This window comes from Lathyrus oleraceus, chromosome 5 (genome assembly GCF_024323335.1).
Source record: "Lathyrus oleraceus cultivar Zhongwan6 chromosome 5, CAAS_Psat_ZW6_1.0, whole genome shotgun sequence".
NCBI classification, from domain to species: Eukaryota; Viridiplantae; Streptophyta; class Magnoliopsida; order Fabales; family Fabaceae; genus Lathyrus; species Lathyrus oleraceus.
In genome coordinates this window covers 265,646,686-265,665,145 of record NC_066583.1, presented here as the reverse complement: position 1 = coordinate 265,665,145, position 18,460 = coordinate 265,646,686, and the positions used below count along the sequence as shown (strand labels likewise).

Here is an 18,460-nt window from a genome sequence, read left to right as displayed (position 1 = left end):
GTAAATTAAGTTTTAGATTCTTAAGTTGAGTTTTGAATACTTGAAGGAATTCAAATTTCTATGATGTGATTTTTAATTAGCTAATTAAGGGTGTACATGAGTGCGGGTGGATTAGAAAATCCGTGATTTCTTAATAATTTTTTAACTTATTTTAAATGAAAAATAAAACTAATGTACAATTTCAAACTGCTTTTTTACCTAATTTTTTATTGAACGTTGCTTATTTGATTTTGTATATTTTTAACATAATAGTATATTTTGTGAAATTTGTTGTTATTATTATTATAAATGTAGATGAATTATATTATATGTTATGATTTGTTTTATTTCATTTAAGTTTTGGAAATATGCGTGAATATAATGAATCACGTTACATTTTTTAATTAAGATAATAGTATTAATTTTTATTTATTTATTTTATTCACTATTTGCAATTTCAATCCAATCCATAAATTAATAGATTGTTTTGATTTGATTTTGACAATAAATTTATAGATGGAACGATGAATTCATTAAAATTTAAACAGACCGATAATGAATTATGTCAAATTCGATTAAATCCAAACCATACATTTTATTTTTAAGAGTGATCATAGGCATAATTTTATTTAAGTGATCGATGTATTTGCAGAAGCTACGACGTGATCGAGAAGTTCAATTTAAATTTAAAACCATGGCTTGTAAGAAGAGGAAAGAGACCATATGAGTCTCAAATTTTTATATTCATTATCAATATTGAGTCGAATAATTTCTAATTCAGAAACAATATTTTTGAAAATATTTAGATGATCAAATACTTTCATATTTCATCCATACATAAGCTATGCAACTACTCTTTCATTGATATAGCCTATCAAGTTTCTCCCATTACTCTTTGGTTGATAAACCAAAGACATACAAATTGTACTTGAAGCTTTCAAATCTAATTTCTGCCACTTCTCGTTGTGCATATTGAATTTTTTTCCTTTAAATGTCTTGTTTAACTTTGATTATATCAACATATCCTTGATTTCTGTTATAGAATTGTTATTTTGTACATGCAATTAGCAGATTTTTTTTTCATTTATTGTTTGGATAAGTTTTAGTTTTCATTTTTAAGAAAGAACAAATGTTGTTCTATTTATTTAAATGATATTTTCTATGCTAGTGCATAAATAAGTAATGAACTTTATGTCCTTAATATCAAAATATAAATCTACAACCCTAATGATAAAATGATTAAATTAAACGAGTTGAATCTGACTTAGTGCTAGCATTATTGTTTAAACCATATAAATGAGAAATTTAATTCTAAATTCCATAAAGATGAATTCTTGGACTCTTTTGACCATGAGTCATTTGAGACATGCAAAAAATTTATTAGGAAAAGTGACAAGGACCCATTCACAAGAAAATGTGAAAGGCCTAGTGATCTTGTCGCCCTTATACATACTAATGTATATGGACCACTAAACTCATAATCTATAGGATGTTTTGAATAGTTCATCATATTTCTTGATGTTAGAATAGATGTGTATATGTGTATCTAATGAATGAAAAATCAAAATCTTTTGAAAAATTCAAAGAATTTAAAAATGAAGTACAAAATCAACTATGTAATACTTTGATCCATTCGAGGTGGTGAATATTTAAGTGTAAAATTTGCTGTCTATCTGAAAAGTATGAGATCCTATAAAAAAGTATGGGATCCTATAAAAGCTAACCTTTCTTGGAACACCGTAGTGGAATGTTGTTCATGAGAGGAGGAAACAAACTTTGTTAGACATGGTCCATTCGATGATGAGTCATGCAGATCTTCAAAACTCTTTTTAGGGACATGCTCTATTAAATGCGACTTTCACACTTAATTGTGTTCCATCCAAAATAGTGGAAAAGATACTATATGAGATATAGACTAGTAAGAAATCCAATATGTTTTGCATGAAGATTTGAGATTGTGAAGTATATGTGAAACAAAAATTTCTCTTAATATTGAGCCTAAATCTGATACACAATTCTTTGTGAGGGATCCTAAAGAAAATAAAGGATATTACTTATGCAACCCTTTTGAGTTCAAAGTGTTTGTCACCCGAACTAAGGTATTTGCAAAGAGGAAATTTGTTTCAAGCAAGTGGGAAGAAATTAAAATTGAAGAGATTCAAGAACCATAAAGTAGTGATACACCAATGAAGGAACAATATCATTTTACACAAGGTGTTTTGAATGAACAACCTTATTAAGTAACACAAGAACACCATAAGTCAAACAAGAAATGTCACTAACATGAGAGGCATGGATTTCTCATAACCAATTAAGATGATGTATTACTTATGGATGAAGATGAGCCTGTGACATATAAAAGAGACATTAGTAGATTTGAATCTGAAAAATGGCTAGAGGCCACAAAATATGAAATGTATTTCATGTACACTAACCAATTATGGACTTTGGTGGAGCCAATGAAAGAGGCTAATCCCATAGGGTATAAGTAGGTCTTCAAAAATAAGATAGACATATATGATAAGGTGCATACCTATAAGGCACGTATGGTTGCTAAATATTTCAAGTAAACGCATGGTGTAGACTATGTTGAAACATTTTCATCGGTTGGAATGCTTTGATCAGTTTAGGTTTTACTTGCTATCACTATATACAATGATTATGAAATATGAAAAGTGGATGTTGGGACTTATTTATTTAATGGGATTCTTGTTGAGGATGCGTGCATGATACAATCTGATGGCTTTAACGATCCAAAACATGCTAGAATGGTATGCAAGTTGCAATGATCAATCCATGGATTGAACTAAGTTTCCGAAAGTTGGTACCTTCGTTTCTATGAGACAGTAAGACAATTCATATTTATTAAAAAATGAAGACGAACCTTATGTTTATGAGAATGTTAGTGATATCATAGCTGTATTTGTGATATATGTGGATGACATATTACTCATTGAAAATGACATCCTTATCTTGCAACAAGTTAATACTTGGTTGAGGAATTACTTTTCTATAAAATACTTGGGTGAGGATACCTATATACTAGGAACAAGGATATATAGAGATAAATATAAAACATTTTTTTGTTTAAGTCAAAGTATATACATAGACAAAGTTCCGAGACACTATAATATGCATGATTCAAAGAAGGGATTCACGCTCATGTCACACGACATGCGTATCTCAAAAGCACAACCCCTTCAACAAAAGAAGAAAAGGGTTCACATGAATAAATTCCATATGCATATGTAATTTGATATATAATGTATTCCGTATTGTGTACTCAACCAAATGTTTCATATGCTTTGAGAACAATGAACACATACTAGTCTCATAGCAAATTGTTTCTTATTTAGAAATTTTTCAATTCACACCGCCTTCATTTAGACAAACCACAGATCCAGATTATGATCTAAAGTCATATTTACTTGCTTAAAAGCTAGTATCGGTGTGAAATATTACAAAGATCTCTTCTTGACTTCCAAATATCAAGAATGAATTCTTAGTTCTTATCAAGTACTTAGGGATATTTTTGGCAGCACCCCAAAGACCGAGTAAAGTGATGCCTCAAAAATATCAATGTAGGTTGTTTGGATCAAGAAGTTCATTACTAAACTTGGTATAATTTCCTAAAATGGTGGATCATATTGATCTTTATTATGATAGAAATGGTTCCATTTCACAACCTAAGGAGCCTAGATCTCAAAAAGATTCAAACACATTAGAAACTATAACTTTCTTCAAGATACAATTGAAAGAGGAGATGTGAAGATATGCAAAGTACCAAAACTTCACAATGTTGTTAACCAACTCAAAAATCCTTTTACTCATAAAAATCATTATAAACAAAAGGTTATATTAGATCACATGACATTCTCTTCAAGCTACAATAAATAATACATTTCCTAATAAGTTTTCACATAACTGGAATATTTGATTGAGGTGAAACAAAATGCAATGGAATTTTTGAAATTTTGATCAGTGGGCGTTATATATGGCCATGGTTGAGGAATCATCAGATAGGAAAATTCTATGGAATTACGCGCCTGATCCCCCCAAAAATCTATTTTATATTTAACTAAAAAATGAAATTGGCCTATTCCCTCTGTTGAGGAGTCAACCGATAGGAAAACGTTTTGGCATTGCACGCCTATTCCCCCCCCCCCCCCCCCCCCCCCCACCAAAAAAAATACTCGTTTTATTTCTATTTAAAAAATGAAATTTACCTACACCCTCAATTGAGGAGTCAACCAATAGGAAAGCTGATAAGTGCCAACTTCTGGTGAATTTGCACATAAAAACTTGACACTTATTAACTTGTTTCATACGATTTTAGTGGCAAAATCTCAACTTTGATGTAGATATCTAACTTTAATAGTTTTTCATGTAAATAGTATGAAGTTTGCTTAATTGCACCCCTTTTTATAGGTATGCTTGCATGGAAGGAACTTTGGTCATAAAAAGGCATAAAATTGGCTCAACATGCAATTTTTGAGAGAAAAGCATCAGCAAGACCGTGATAAGCACGCTCAAAGCATGACTTCCAGGGAGCTCCACACTGAGCGCCATTTGACCGTGTTAAGCGCCGTTTATGATGGTTTATCTTGTTTTGTCTTGTTATTACACTGAGCACAACATTTGGGGCTGAGCGCGAGTGGTTTTAGCAGTACAACATAAATAACTTTTCAACTCATATTTTTAGGCCATTCCATTATTTTAGAGAGAGAAATACATCACCAAAGGGAGAAAACTCAGAATCAGGTCAAATTGTAGCTGGATACACAACAATCTTCGATTAATCAACGTTGATGTGTATTCATGTCTTATATTTTCTTGTGAGCAAGCTACCATGAAGATGTGTAGCTAAATCTCTTGTGTCAGGGTTGGATGTAATTAATCGTAACCGTATGTATTTCTTTTGATCATTATTTTGTGAACAGATTATGAATCAATATTGATGTTATCTTTGTTTTCATGTTAAATTTATGGGTTTGAATCATTATTGAGAAATATCTTTCAAATCTTGACACAAGAGATTTAGCTACACATGTGAAAAAGGTTAATGAAACCCAATCTTGACATATTTTCTCTACTTGTTAGTTTCATATCATTTATTGTTGTTTTATCTCGTTACCAATCGTGACATTTGTTAGATGCCCAAAAGTGCTTATTTGAGCTATCATATGTGGGCATCTTTCACTCTTTTCCTTGCTAAAATTGTCAAAACCACATTTGTTTTACATGGAATGCATTACATTGATAAACAAGCTTGGTGCCTTTGATTTGTGTGTTATTGTGCAGGAAAGACATGAACTAATTGAAAATGAAGACACAAGAAAATTGGCAAAGGAACCAAAGAATACAAGCATTTCATCAGCCTGCTCGCTAGGCGAGGCTGTGGCGAAGCATTGGTTCGCTAGGCGAGTTCCAGGCGAAAAGCTCCAGTAAATTGTCAAATTAATTCGCTAGGCGAGCTGAAGGCGAAGGTGGTAGCGAGTTCGTTCTGTTTTGGTGAAAAACGCAGCCAGCACTCACTCGCTAGGCGAAGCTCTAGCGAGTCCCCAACGAGCATTCCAGTAGCAAAACCTCTCAACCTCGCTGGGGCGAAGGTTGAAGCGTGTCCTTCGCTAGGCGAAGGTATGTTCGCTAGGCGAACATGACAGTTCAGGCCCTGTTTTCTCTGGGCGCAGGGGCCTTATGTGCCCATTTTAGACCCTCGCTAGGCGAGCCATTCTGCTCGCCTAGCGAACATGACAGCCCAGCAGTGGTCTATAAGTAGCAGGTGCCACTTTTGAGCACCATACCTCATTTTTACCAACTTTTTCCACTTCTGTACTTTTTAGAGATATTTTTACAGCATTGTTTTGGGAGCTTTTATGCCCTAGTTTTTCATTTCTCTTCATCTAGCAACCATCTTCCACAAAAAGAAGGTGGATTCCCATCCAACTTCGATTATCCGACTTGGATGTTGATCAACCTTCTTTCCTTACTTGCCGACCAAGCTACCATGAAAATGAGTAGCTAAGTCATCCATTTGTCAAGGTTAGATGTAGGTGATTACTAGCTTTGTGTGTAAATGTAAGGATCCTCATATGTAAACTCTTTAACGGTAAATATATGATGAAAACTTTGTTTCTATTTAAAACTCTTTGTGTTGGTTTATGATCGAGAGATGTTTACCGACTCTTGACCTAGGTTTTCATCCAAACTTGTTTGTTAGCTAGAGATAGTAACGAATGATTTTGTTCACCATAAGGTTGAACCAAAAAGTTGTCATTTTGATAGATTGTGTTCGAGAGAAACAATGGATCAAAATGGCAAAACTCACAATATGTGTTCGAGAGAAACATATTGAGAGGACTTTGTGAAATGATTTATCATCTAAAGGAGTTTATAAGATTGTTGACCGAGCAAATACATGCAAAGTGATCATTGAAACCTAACTTTGACAATATTTCTCATTTAATCAAACCATAACCTTTACCGCAATTTATTACTTTTTATGCAAGATAACTTGATTAAAACCAAAACCCTATTGTTACATTAAGTTAAGATTAATACAACCATTGAACGGCAGTGATATCTTACAATCTCTGTGGATACGATAACAAAAACCCGACACGAAATATACATTTCAACAACATTCCACAATCAAAATCTTGTGAACCTTTCCTTAAAATCATATTAACTGTTGAACAACAGTGATATCACACTAATCCTCGTGGAGACGATACAAAATACTTACCCTCTTCAAAAGTGTTTTTTTATCAAAATGGCACAGTTGTCGGGGATTGGCGTATATATGTTACAAGCATAGCAACAATTTTTATTATTTTAAGTAATTTTGCACTTCTATAAATTGTATGATATTATATTTGTCATCCCTCGTGTTTGTCCATTTGTGTGGTTAGATTTCAAAACTCTGTGTATGCGAGGAAGTACACCGAAAGATCAACTTCTTTTTGATCCTGAAATAGAAAGAACAGATCGTAGAAACAACAGCAGATCCAGAAAGAGAAAGCAACTATCAAAACAAAGGAACCAACATGAAGGAACTTCTACTTCCACTTCTTCAACAACTCCAAAAATCAAAGAAGTTCTGGCTGGACCAAAAGTTGTTCAAGGGCCTTGTCAAAACAACCTAAGAAGGAATGCTCATTTTCTAGACCTGTATAAAACGCAAGGAACTCAGAGATGAAGACTGACCTGCGTCAGATATTGTATGTAAACCCTTTTACTGAGCTTGACCATGAAGATACATATACTTTCCTTACCAAGTTTTATGAGATTGCCGGTACAGTTGGAGCTCCTAAAGCAGAAGAAGAACAAGTGTTTAAAATATTATTCCCTTATTCATTGATCAGAAAAGAAAAAGAATGGTACCTTGACCAACATCTTCAGACTATGACAGATTGGAATGTGCTTGAGGAAAAATTTCTTGATAGGTTCTTTCCACACAACAGATTTATGGAGGCCAAAACCATAATTGCTGTATTTTATCAAGTTTCAAGTGAAACACTTTGTGAAGCACGGGAGCGATATAAGTCGATGTTGAGAACATGTCCCAACCATGGCTTTGTGGAGCTTACTCAAATTCACATCTTTCACAATGGACTTCTACCGCAACCAAAACTTCTTTTGGATGCAACAACAGGTGATTCTTTAATGTCTAAGAATTCTAAAGATGCAATTGAAATTATTAATAAAATGGCACTCAGTGATCACAAGTTCAACATAATAGAGGCCCTTCACAAAATAAAGCTGGATTCATTGAATTAGGAACATTGCATTATGCTAATCCTGATAGGAATTATATTCACAAAATATAGAATGGAATATTCTCTGAAGCTCTTAAACAAAATCCAACTTATGCTAAGTTCATGAAGGATATTCTCACAAAGAAAAGGATGTATACAAATCAGGAGACTATAAACTTAGATGCTAGTTGTAGTGCCATAATTTAAAGAACTATCCCACGGAAAGAAATAGACCCTAGGAGAGTTACATTGCCTGTTACTACAGCGAATGTAAACATTTGTAAAACATTATTAGATTTGTGTTCAAGCATAAACCTGATATCATTTTCGGTGGTTCAGAGGTTAGGAAACCTTGAAGTTAAGCAGACAAAGATAACATTGTAGTTGGCAGATAAATCAATCACCTGCCATCAGGAATATCTGAAGATGTTTTGGTTAATATGGACAAGTTCTTATTTCCATTTGATTTTGTTGTGTTGGATTTTGAAGAAGATAATGATGCACCTTTGATTTTAGGCCTACCTTTCATGAAAATAGCAAGAATGATGATAGATGTGGATGAGGGAGTGATGAAAGTAAAAGTGCAAGATGAAGAAGTTAACTTCTATTTGTTTGAAGCAAGCAACCATCCAACTAAAAAAGGAATACGTTGTCAAAACGAGACGAAAACGAGATGAAAGTAAAGGAATACGTTGGTCCTGAGATCGAGAGAACCGCAAGGAGGCTCAATAGCAAAACGAGACGTAGGAGGCAACAAGCTAGACAACGCCAAGAGCAAGGAGAAAGTTCTTCAACCACAAATCCACCACCATTCATACCAAACATGGAGCCACAACCACCACCACCTATTTCTACTCCATGTATCAATAGTCAGAGGAACACCGCTCAGTTTGCCAACCACACAGGAAGGCAAGCTGAGATGAAAACGGGAACTCTGAATTTATTATATGGGAGTCCATTCACCGGAATGGACCATGAAGACCCATTTGCTTTTCTCACAAAATTTTATGAGATAGCATTGGCTGCCGGAGTGGATCAGGCTCAGGAGCTTCCGTTGTTCAGACGATTATTTCCCCACGCTTTGCTCGGTAAAGCAAAGGATTGGTATCTCGATCAAACACCAGCCGTAATGACAGACTGGAACGTGTTAGAAGAGAAATTCATTGAAAGATTTTTCTCCCATAACCGATTCATGGAATCAAAGACGGCCATCTCGGTGTTTTCTCAAGGAACCAGTGAATCTTTAAATGAAGCGTGGGAGAGATTCAAGTCCATGCTTAGGAAATGTAAAGGGCATGGATTTGATGAATTGACTCAAATCCATATCTTCAGAAATGGACTTCAACCAAACTGCAAGACGTTGTTGGATGCCACCTCGGGTGGCTCGTTGATGTCAAAAAGTGCCGAAGAAGCCACAAACATTATCAATCGAATGGCTTTAAATGATCTGCAAAGTCAAAGTCGTGGAAATTCTTTGAAGAAGGCGGGAGTGCTTGAGTTAGGGACGAATGATGCCATCCTTGCCCAAAACAAGCTCATCTCACAACAAGTGGAACTCTTAACGCAACAAATCAAAGAGTTAAGAGAACCGTCAAAAGCTAAACAAATAGCTTGTTGTGAACTTTGTAAAGGTGAACATGACACCGGATTTTGTCCACCTCCCGGTTTTGACGAAGTAAACTACATGGCCAATCAACGGGACTATCAACCGAGACAACAACAACCTTATCAACCGCACCCTCAACAACAACAACAACAACAATTCCAAGGGAACCAAGGGTTCCAACCTAGAAGAAACTATTATCATAACCAAGGTTATGGGGGTGGTTCTTCTAGCCGTCAAAACCCTCCCCAAAATCCGTATCAATCTCAACAACCGCCGGTCGTCAATTCTAAATTGGAAGAGACATTGACGCAATTCATGCAAATGTCAATGGCCAATCAAAAGAGCAATGACGCGGCCATAAAAAATCTCGAGACTCAGGTTGGGCAACTTGCCAAGCAACTCGCTGAACAACAAACCGGTCCTTCTTTTTCGGCTAATACGCAAACAAATCCTAAGGAGCATTGTAAGGCGATTATGACGAGAAGTGGGAGGGAGTTGGGTAGTGAGAATGAAAAAAGAGTTGAGAGTGAACAAAGAGAGAAAGAGAAAGAAATTGAGGAGGAAATAGTGGAGGAAAATGTTGATGGTGAAATAGGAGTGTGGAGTGATGAGGAAGTAGTTGAGAAGAATAAAAATAATGGTGAAGTTGAAAAAGAAAAAGGTGTGGAGATTGAGGAAAATAAAAGTGATGAGGTAATAAGGGAGGTAGTGAAGAAGCCTAGATGGAAAAGTGCTAGAGTTGCAAAGGGAAAGGAGGTAGTGAGCGCTACTCCTATCCAAAACCTTCCTTACCCTCATGCTCCTTCCAAAAGGGAAAATGAACGACATTACGCCCGGTTCATGGATATTTTTAAACAGTTGCAAATCAACATTCCGTTTGCCGAAGCCTTGGAACAAATGCCCAAGTATGCCAAATTCATGAAGGACATACTAACCAAAAAGCGGAGGTATACGGAACCGGAGACCATCGTCCTTGATGCGAGCTGTAGTGCCATTATTCAAAGGACGCTTCCTAAGAAAGAGGTTGATCCGGGAAGAGTTACATTGCCGGTTAAAATTGGTGACGTGTATGTCGGGAAGGGACTTATTGACTTGGGGTCGAGCATTAATCTTATACCCTTGTCAATTATCAAGAGGCTTGGCAACATTGAGATTAAGTCCATCCGAATGACGTTGCAATTGGCGGATAAATCAACAACCCATCCTCATGGCGTAGCCCAAGATGTTTTGGTGAAGGTTGACAAATTCTTTTTCCCAGTCGATTTTATTGTTATTGATATGGAGGAAGATGATGATGCTCCGCTCATCTTGGGCCGACCATTCATGAAGACCGCAAGAATGATGATAGATGTTGATGACGGTTTAATGAAGGTGCGTGTTCAAAATGAGGAAGTCACATTTGATCTATTCGAGGCGATGAAGCATTCCAAGGATAGAAATGATAGCTTTCGCATCGATGTGATCGAAGACGCTATTATGGAGGTTTCAAAGCATATTCATGAGATATCTCCTATGGAGTTAGCTCTTGACGACTCATTGGAGGTTTTCACTGTTGAAGAGGAGCTAGCTCTTGAGGAATGCTTAAAGGAACTTGATAGTTTGGAAGACCTACAACCGTGGGAAGTAGAGGAAGAAAACTTGAAGAAGGAGGTCATTGACGAGAAAGCGCCAATTGAATTAAAAGAGTTACCTTCGACTTTGAAATATGTGTTTCTAGATGAGACCGAGGCAAAGCCGGTCATCATAAGCAACCTTTTGACAAAAGAAGAAGAAGCTCGTCTAATCATTGTGCTAAAAACCAATCAAGAAGCTATGGGTTGGACTCTTTCCGATCTAAAAGGAATTAGTCCATCCTATTGTATGCACAAGATTTTGATGGAGGAGGATTTCAAGCCGGTAGCTCAACCACAATGCCGCTTAAATCCTACCATGAAAGAGGTTGTTCGAAAGGAAGTTGTGAAGCTGTTGGATGCGGGGATGATTTACCCGATCTCGGATAGTCCGTGGGTTAGTCCTGTGCACGTTGTTCCGAAGAAGAGTGGAATCGCCGTAATCCGAAATGACAAAGACGAATTGATCCCGACTAAAGTTGCCACGGGATGGAGAATGTGTATTGATTATCGGCGGTTGAATACCGCGACTCGAAAGGACCATTTTCCACTCCCATTTATGGATCAAATGCTCGAAAGACTATCGGGCCAACAATACTATTGTTTTTTGGACGGCTACTCCGGGTACAACCAAATTGCGGTTGACCCGGTTGATCATGAGAAGACGGCTTTCACGTGTCCGTTTGGAGTGTTCGCATACAGAAAAATGCCCTTTGGGCTGTGCAATGCACCGGCGACCTTCCAACGATGTGTCCAAGCCATTTTTGCCGATCTGATAGAGAAAACAATGGAAGTCTTCATGGATGACTTCTCGGTATTTGGTGGGACGTTTAGTCTATGCTTGGCAAATTTGAAGACGGTGTTGGAAAGGTGTGTGAAGACCAATTTGGTGCTGAATTGGGAAAAGTGTCACTTCATGGTGACCGAGGGGATCGTGCTAGGCCACAAAGTCTCTAGAAGGGGGCTTGAAGTGGATAGAGCTAAGGTTGAAGTAATTGAAAAATTACCCCCTCCGGTGAATGTGAAGGGCATCCGTAGCTTTTTGGGGCACGCGGGGTTCTACCGGCGCTTCATCAAGGACTTCTCAAAGGTGGCTAAGCCTTTGAGCAATTTGCTCGCCAAGGACCAGGTATTTCTCTTCACCGAAGATTGTTTGCAAGCTTTTGAGGTTTTAAAAGAAAAATTGGTTACCGCTCCAATAATAGTCGCTCCCGATTGGAATGAAAATTTTGAACTAATGTGTGACGCGAGTGACTATGCTGTTGGAGCGGTACTTGGCCAAAGAAAAGACAAAACTTTTCATGCGATACATTATGCGAGTAAGGTTCTTAACGAGGCTCAAATAAATTATGCCACAACGGAAAAAGAACTACTCGCAATAGTGTATGCGCTAGAAAAGTTTAGGTCTTATCTTATAGGGTCTAAAGTCGTTGTGTATACCGATCACGCGGCGATTAAATATCTGCTAACCAAACCGGATTCGAAGCAAAGGCTCATCCGTTTGATCCTCTTGTTACAAGAATTCGATGTGGAAATCAAAGACAAGAAGGGGTCGGAAAACTTGGTAGCGGATCATTTATCCCGATTAGTGAACGTGGAGGTTACCGCGTCTGAAAAAGAAATCCGGGAAGAATTTCCTGATGAAAAATTGTTTAAGGTTCAAGTTAGGCCGTGGTTTGCAGACTTTGCAAACCACAAGGCTAGTGGTTTTGTGCCTGCCGACCTAACTTCGAACCAAAAGAGGAAGTTCCTTTCGGATGCGAAGTATTATGTTTGGGATGACCCATACTTGTTTAAGTTGGGTAGCGATAACCTGTTAAGGAGATGCGTAACTGGTGATGAAGCCCAGAGCATCCTTTGGCATTGTCACAACTCGCCTTATGGCGGACATTATAATGGGGTTAGAACGGCCACTAAAATTCTTCAATCGGGATTTTATTGGCCAACTATTTTCAAAGACGCACATACCCATGCGCAAAGTTGTGACAGCTGCCAAAGAAGCGGTGGGATAGGTAAGAGAGATGAGATGCCTCTCCAAAATATCCAAGAAGTGGAAGTGTTTGATTGTTGGGGCATAGATTTCGTAGGACCTTTCCCACCCTCTTATGGGAATGAGTACATGCTTGTTGCTGTCGATTATGTCTCTAAGTGGGTTGAGGCGATTGCCTCACCTCGGGCGGATGCCAAAACGGTGATAAATTTTTTAAAGAAAAACATATTTTCCCGTTTTGGAACCCCCCGAGTGTTGATAAGTGACGGAGGGTCACACTTTTGCAATGCACCTTTGGAAACAATTCTAAAACATTATGGTGTATCGCATAGGGTGACAACTCCGTACCACCCTCAGGCTAACGGGCAAGCGGAGGTCTCTAATCGAGAGATTAAGAGAATCCTAGAAAAAACCGTGTCTAATTCTAAAAAAGAGTGGTCCCAAAAATTGGACGAAGCATTATGGGCCTACCGTACGGCCTTTAAAGCTCCAATTGGCCTAACTCCCTTTCAATTGGTATTTGGTAAAACTTGCCATTTGCCGGTTGAATTGGAGCACAAGGCCTTGTGGGCCCTAAAGTTTTTAAATTTTGAACATGAGTTGGCCGGTAACAAAAGGAAAGTACAACTACTTGAGTTGGAGGAGATGCGCAATGCCGCATACCACTCAAGTTGGTTGTACAAGGAAAAAGCAAAGAAGTATCACGACAAGAAGATCCGTAACAAAGAATTTGTGCCCGGACAATTGGTCCTATTGTTCAACTCCCGGTTGAAGTTGTTTCCTGGGAAGTTGAAATCAAAATGGTCCGGGCCATTTCGGGTGAAAGAAGTAAAAGAGTACGGGGCCATTGTCATTGAAGACATGGACAAGAAAGATAGTTGGACCGTGAATGGCCAACGATTGAAAGTGTATCTCGGCGGTCATGTGGATCGCGAGAGTTGTGCTCAGCCGCTCGATGCTCCTCTGTGAGCATCGCACCGTCGAGCTCAGCCGACGTTAAACAAGCGCTAGTTGGGAGGCACCCCAACATTGTAAGTATTTACTGTTTTATGTTTTATGTTGTATTGAGTACACTGTGCTAAACCCATGCTGGATGACTTGCAAGTGCTGCATTTGCCAATGCACTTGCTGTCACGCTCGCTGGCAGCTCGCTAGGCGAAGCAGTAGCGAGCACGCTCGCTAGCTGCTCGCTAGGCGAGGCAGCAGCGAGCGCTGCAGCACTGTTTACTATTTAAATCTCAGCAGGGCCATTTTGCCCCAAACCTTCAAAAAATTTTCTGAACGGCTCTGCTGAGGAATTTGTGCTAGGCTTCTCAAACTCTCTCATTTGCATCTTTATCACCAACACTTGCTCTTTTCGGTCGATTACAAACTCTTCTCACTTCACATTTCCGAATCCGTGTAACTAAGGTTTGCCCTACTACATTTTTCTGTTTGTTTGAACTCTTAATTTCCAAATGTGAATGGCAAATAGGATGAGTGTGGTATGGGAACATTGAGGTTGCATGTGGTATTTTGGAGTTTGCAATTTTTGGAGATTTAGGTTTTCAAATTGGGGATTTAGTTTTATTTTAGGTTTTGCATGCAATTAGGCAATCCCCAATAGCATAGAACGATTAATTGCTTGAGAAATCATTAGGTTCTGATGTGGGAACCATAAGAGTATGGGTATTGGGGGAAAAATCTTTGAAAATGCAGAAAACCCCAAAACCCGTAAGGTTCGCTAGCACTCGCTAGGCGAACCTGGGGCGAGCGTTCGCTGCCACTTCGCTAGGCGAAGCAGCAGCGAGCAAGGCAGTCTTTTGAATTATGCTTTGATGGCTAATCTGTTTGTTGGTGTGTGTTGTTTCTTTGTATATTTTGCAGATGGAGTCAAGATCTGGAGCGGGTAAGAAAAGAAAGGGAGCGACTACATCTCGGACAGTTCCTATCCAGTTTGACCAAGACAAGTTTGTCGGCCCGAAGCAGGCCGCCAGATACATCGCTCTGGAGAAGCGGAAGATACTTCCAGAGAAGCACTTTCTGATCAACCCACAGGGCACTTACAGAAATTTCGCCGGGTTGATAGACGCAAAGAAGTGGGATAGGTTGATTAGTCCCTTAGAGCATTACGACATTGCGACAATGCGGGAGTTTTATGCTAACGCACTGCCCGACGACGACGAGCCCTTTACTTGGGTTTCTAGAGTGGCCGGGCGTCCAATTCCATTTGACCGGGATGCTATCAACCGAATCCTTGGGGAACCGCTCCAACTGGGAGCTGACCAGAGAGACCAATACCACACCGACCTAAGGCTTCACCGAGATGTTCCTGCCATTACCGCCGCCCTGCTTTTACCTGGGAAATCTGTTGAGCCGAACCCATCTGGGGTTCCAGTGAGGTATCACCGGGAGGACATGACTCCCATGGCTCAGCTGATACTGCTCTTGGTTTTGACCAACATACAGCCAAAATCCCACACCTCTACTGTGCCGATCCCAGTGGCACATTTGGTCCATTCCATCCTCACCAATGTCGAGATAGATGTGGCGAGGATAATCGCAAATGAGCTGAAGTCCGTGGTCGAGAGCGGACTTAAGTCGGGGGCTCGTGTTAATTGTCCCCTGGCTTTCCCGTGTTTGATCATGAGCTTGTGTATTCAGGCAAGGGTGAGACTTCCGTCTCGTGGGCAGGTAAGGATCCCGTTACCTATCGATGATCGGTATGTGGCTAAATATTGTAGAGCAAAGACTACCGGTGGCAGTGCAGCCTCAGGAAGTACTCGGGCTTCTGATGGTCCTAGTGCTTCTACTCCCGGACTTGATCCCTACCTCCGAGCGGTGTGTGACTACAGTTTTGAGTGGATGGCCGCATCCCAGCGTGCCATGACAGATTTGCACAACAGTATGCAGAGGTTGGAACTGCAAGGTAATGACCCCTCCGGTGCTCGAGCATTGTTGGCGCGTGAGCAGTTTCTGCTTAACGCTAACTGGCCTGTGGACAGGCCTGTCTATGGTGAGGGGGTGGGCGCTGATGCTGATGATGATGATGATGTTGATGAGGAGGCTACCGGTTCTGATGCCGGTAGTGAGGAGGAGTCCTGAGCCCTTAGTGGGTTAAGTTTTTGTATTTGTATTTTTTCAGTTTTTATGTTATTTCTATTTGTATTTTCGGATTTTGTATCTTGATTTTGGTGTTGTACTATTGGGGTGTTTTGTCCCCCATGAACAAATTTATATTTTCAGTTAATGTTATTTAATTATGTTTTTAATTTTGTGTGTTTAATAAATTTTTGGTTGATTGAGTGGTAAACCCTTCTAGATTGGTTGCTCCTCAAGAAGTACCCAATGAAGGTGCATCCGAGCTTGGATGGCAATGATAAGAATAAACAAGTGAATAAGGCTAAGGTACATGGTTACCGTCGGCTAGAACTTTAGAATGCATTAGGAACTTTACTCTTTTTGGTAAATTGAATATTGTCTTTTTGCAACATAATTGAATGAATGTTTCATCTAGAACTTAAAACCACAAATTGTGAGGAAACCTCCATTGTACACTTAAATGCTGGATTCTAATAAGTTTTGTTGATTCATGTGATTCATGCTTTGTCTTTTATTATTGTGAAATTGTGGAAGCAATTAGAAATGATCAAGGCACTTGTTTTCTTTTGAGCACAACTACATCCAAAAACAACTTACCTGTGAGCAGAGAGAGTATTTGTTAACCCCTTTGAGCTTAAACAGTTGAATCTCGTCTTGAAATAAGGCGAGATCTCAAAAATCTTTTTTTTACAACCCGGAAAATCTTGATTATTGTTCTTTTGCCGTAAAAAGTTAAGAGCATTCACTTAGGGTGTGGAAGAAATAAGTTGGGGAGAACGAAAAAGAATTGGTAAGTACCACAACTCTTGAAAAAGAAAAGAAAAACCGAGCAAGCATAGAAAAATGTATGTATAGAAAATATAGAAAAGAAACATCTGTTTTGTATATTTGATGTGAAAGAAAAGAACAAAAATAAAAAGAATGAAAATGAATGCTTGCTTGGAAGAAAAATAGTGAAAAATAAAAATTGAGTTGTGGAATATGTGTTGTGAAGGTTTCAAATAAGAAACAAATGAAACAAAGTCGAGTAGTGTGAATAATACTGTGAATGTCTCTTTTGCATCGGCACTTTCGTTTCAATGGCCTTAGAAATGACCCTTGTTTGTTAACCTAACCAAGCTTCAACCGAAAAGCCCTTAGTGATCTTTATGCTTCCACAGTACCATTTTTAATTGTTAGACATTGTATGAGTCTATTTGATTTCTTCATTATTTGTTAGAGAGTGAGATTAGTCCCGCGGTTGCAAACGCGCAAAATCTTCATTCCTTATTCGAAGAGGAGAGATAGGATGATTCATTCAGAATAGTATTGTTGTAGATAGATAAATATTTTGCATTGCTATTTAAGTTTTAGTTCTTATGTATTATTTTATTCGAACCGTTGGGAACTTGTATTTGCTGATTTCGCTTGTGTTTGAGCCGTTTATCCAACTTCGGAGAAACCATTTTCTTTAAGAAAATCCTCTTGTCCTTCAAGAGGCATACTTTGCTTGAGGACAAGCAAGAATCTAGTTGGGGAGAGTTGTTAGATGCCCAAAAGTGCTTATTTGAGCTATCATATGTGGGCATCTTTCACTCTTTTCCTTGCTAAAATTGTCAAAACCACATTTGTTTTACATGGAATGCATTACATTGATAAACAAGCTTGGTGCCTTTGATTTGTGTGTTATTGTGCAGGAAAGACATGAACTAATTGAAAATGAAGACACAAGAAAATTGGCAAAGGAACCAAAGAATACAAGCATTTCATCAGCCTGCTCGCTAGGCGAGGCTGTGGCGAAGCATTGGTTCGCTAGGCGAGTTCCAGGCGAAAAGCTCCAGTAAATTGTCAAATTAATTCGCTAGGCGAGCTGAAGGCGAAGGTGGTAGCGAGTTCGTTCTGTTTTGGTGAAAAACGCAGCCAACACTCACTCGCTAGGCGAAGCTCTAGCGAGTCCCCAGCGAGCATTCCAGTAGCAAAACCTCTCAACCTCGCTGGGGCGAAGGTTGAAGCGTGTCCTTCGCTAGGCGAAGGTATGTTCGCTAGGCGAACATGACAGTTCAGGCCCTGTTTTCTCTGGGCGCAGGGGCCTTATGTGCCCATTTTAGACCCTCGCTAGGCGAGCCATTCTGCTCGCCTAGCGAACATGACAACCCAGCAGTGGTCTATAAGTAGCAGGTGCCACTTTTGAGCACCATACCTCATTTTTACCAACTTTTTCCACTTCTGTACTTTTTAGAGATATTTTTACAGCATTGTTTTGGGAGCTTTTATGCCCTAGTTTTTCATTTCTCTTCATCTAGCAACCATCTTCCACAAAAAGAAGGTGGATTCCCATCCAACTTCAATTATCCGACTTGAATGTTGATCAACCTTCTTTCCTTACTTGCCGACCAAGCTACCATGAAAATGAGTAGCTAAGTCATCCATTTGTCAAGGTTAGATGTAGGTGATTACT

General features: G+C 38.9%; 1 non-coding gene across 1 annotated transcript; it reads right to left on the bottom strand.

The window, feature by feature from the left end:
- Positions 1-7,450: 7,450 nt before the first annotated feature.
- LOC127089407 (small nucleolar RNA R71) lies at positions 7,451-7,556 on the bottom strand. The gene has a single exon (XR_007791007.1). It is a non-coding gene; the product is annotated as a small nucleolar RNA R71 (small nucleolar RNA).
- Positions 7,557-18,460: the final 10,904 nt, after the last annotated feature.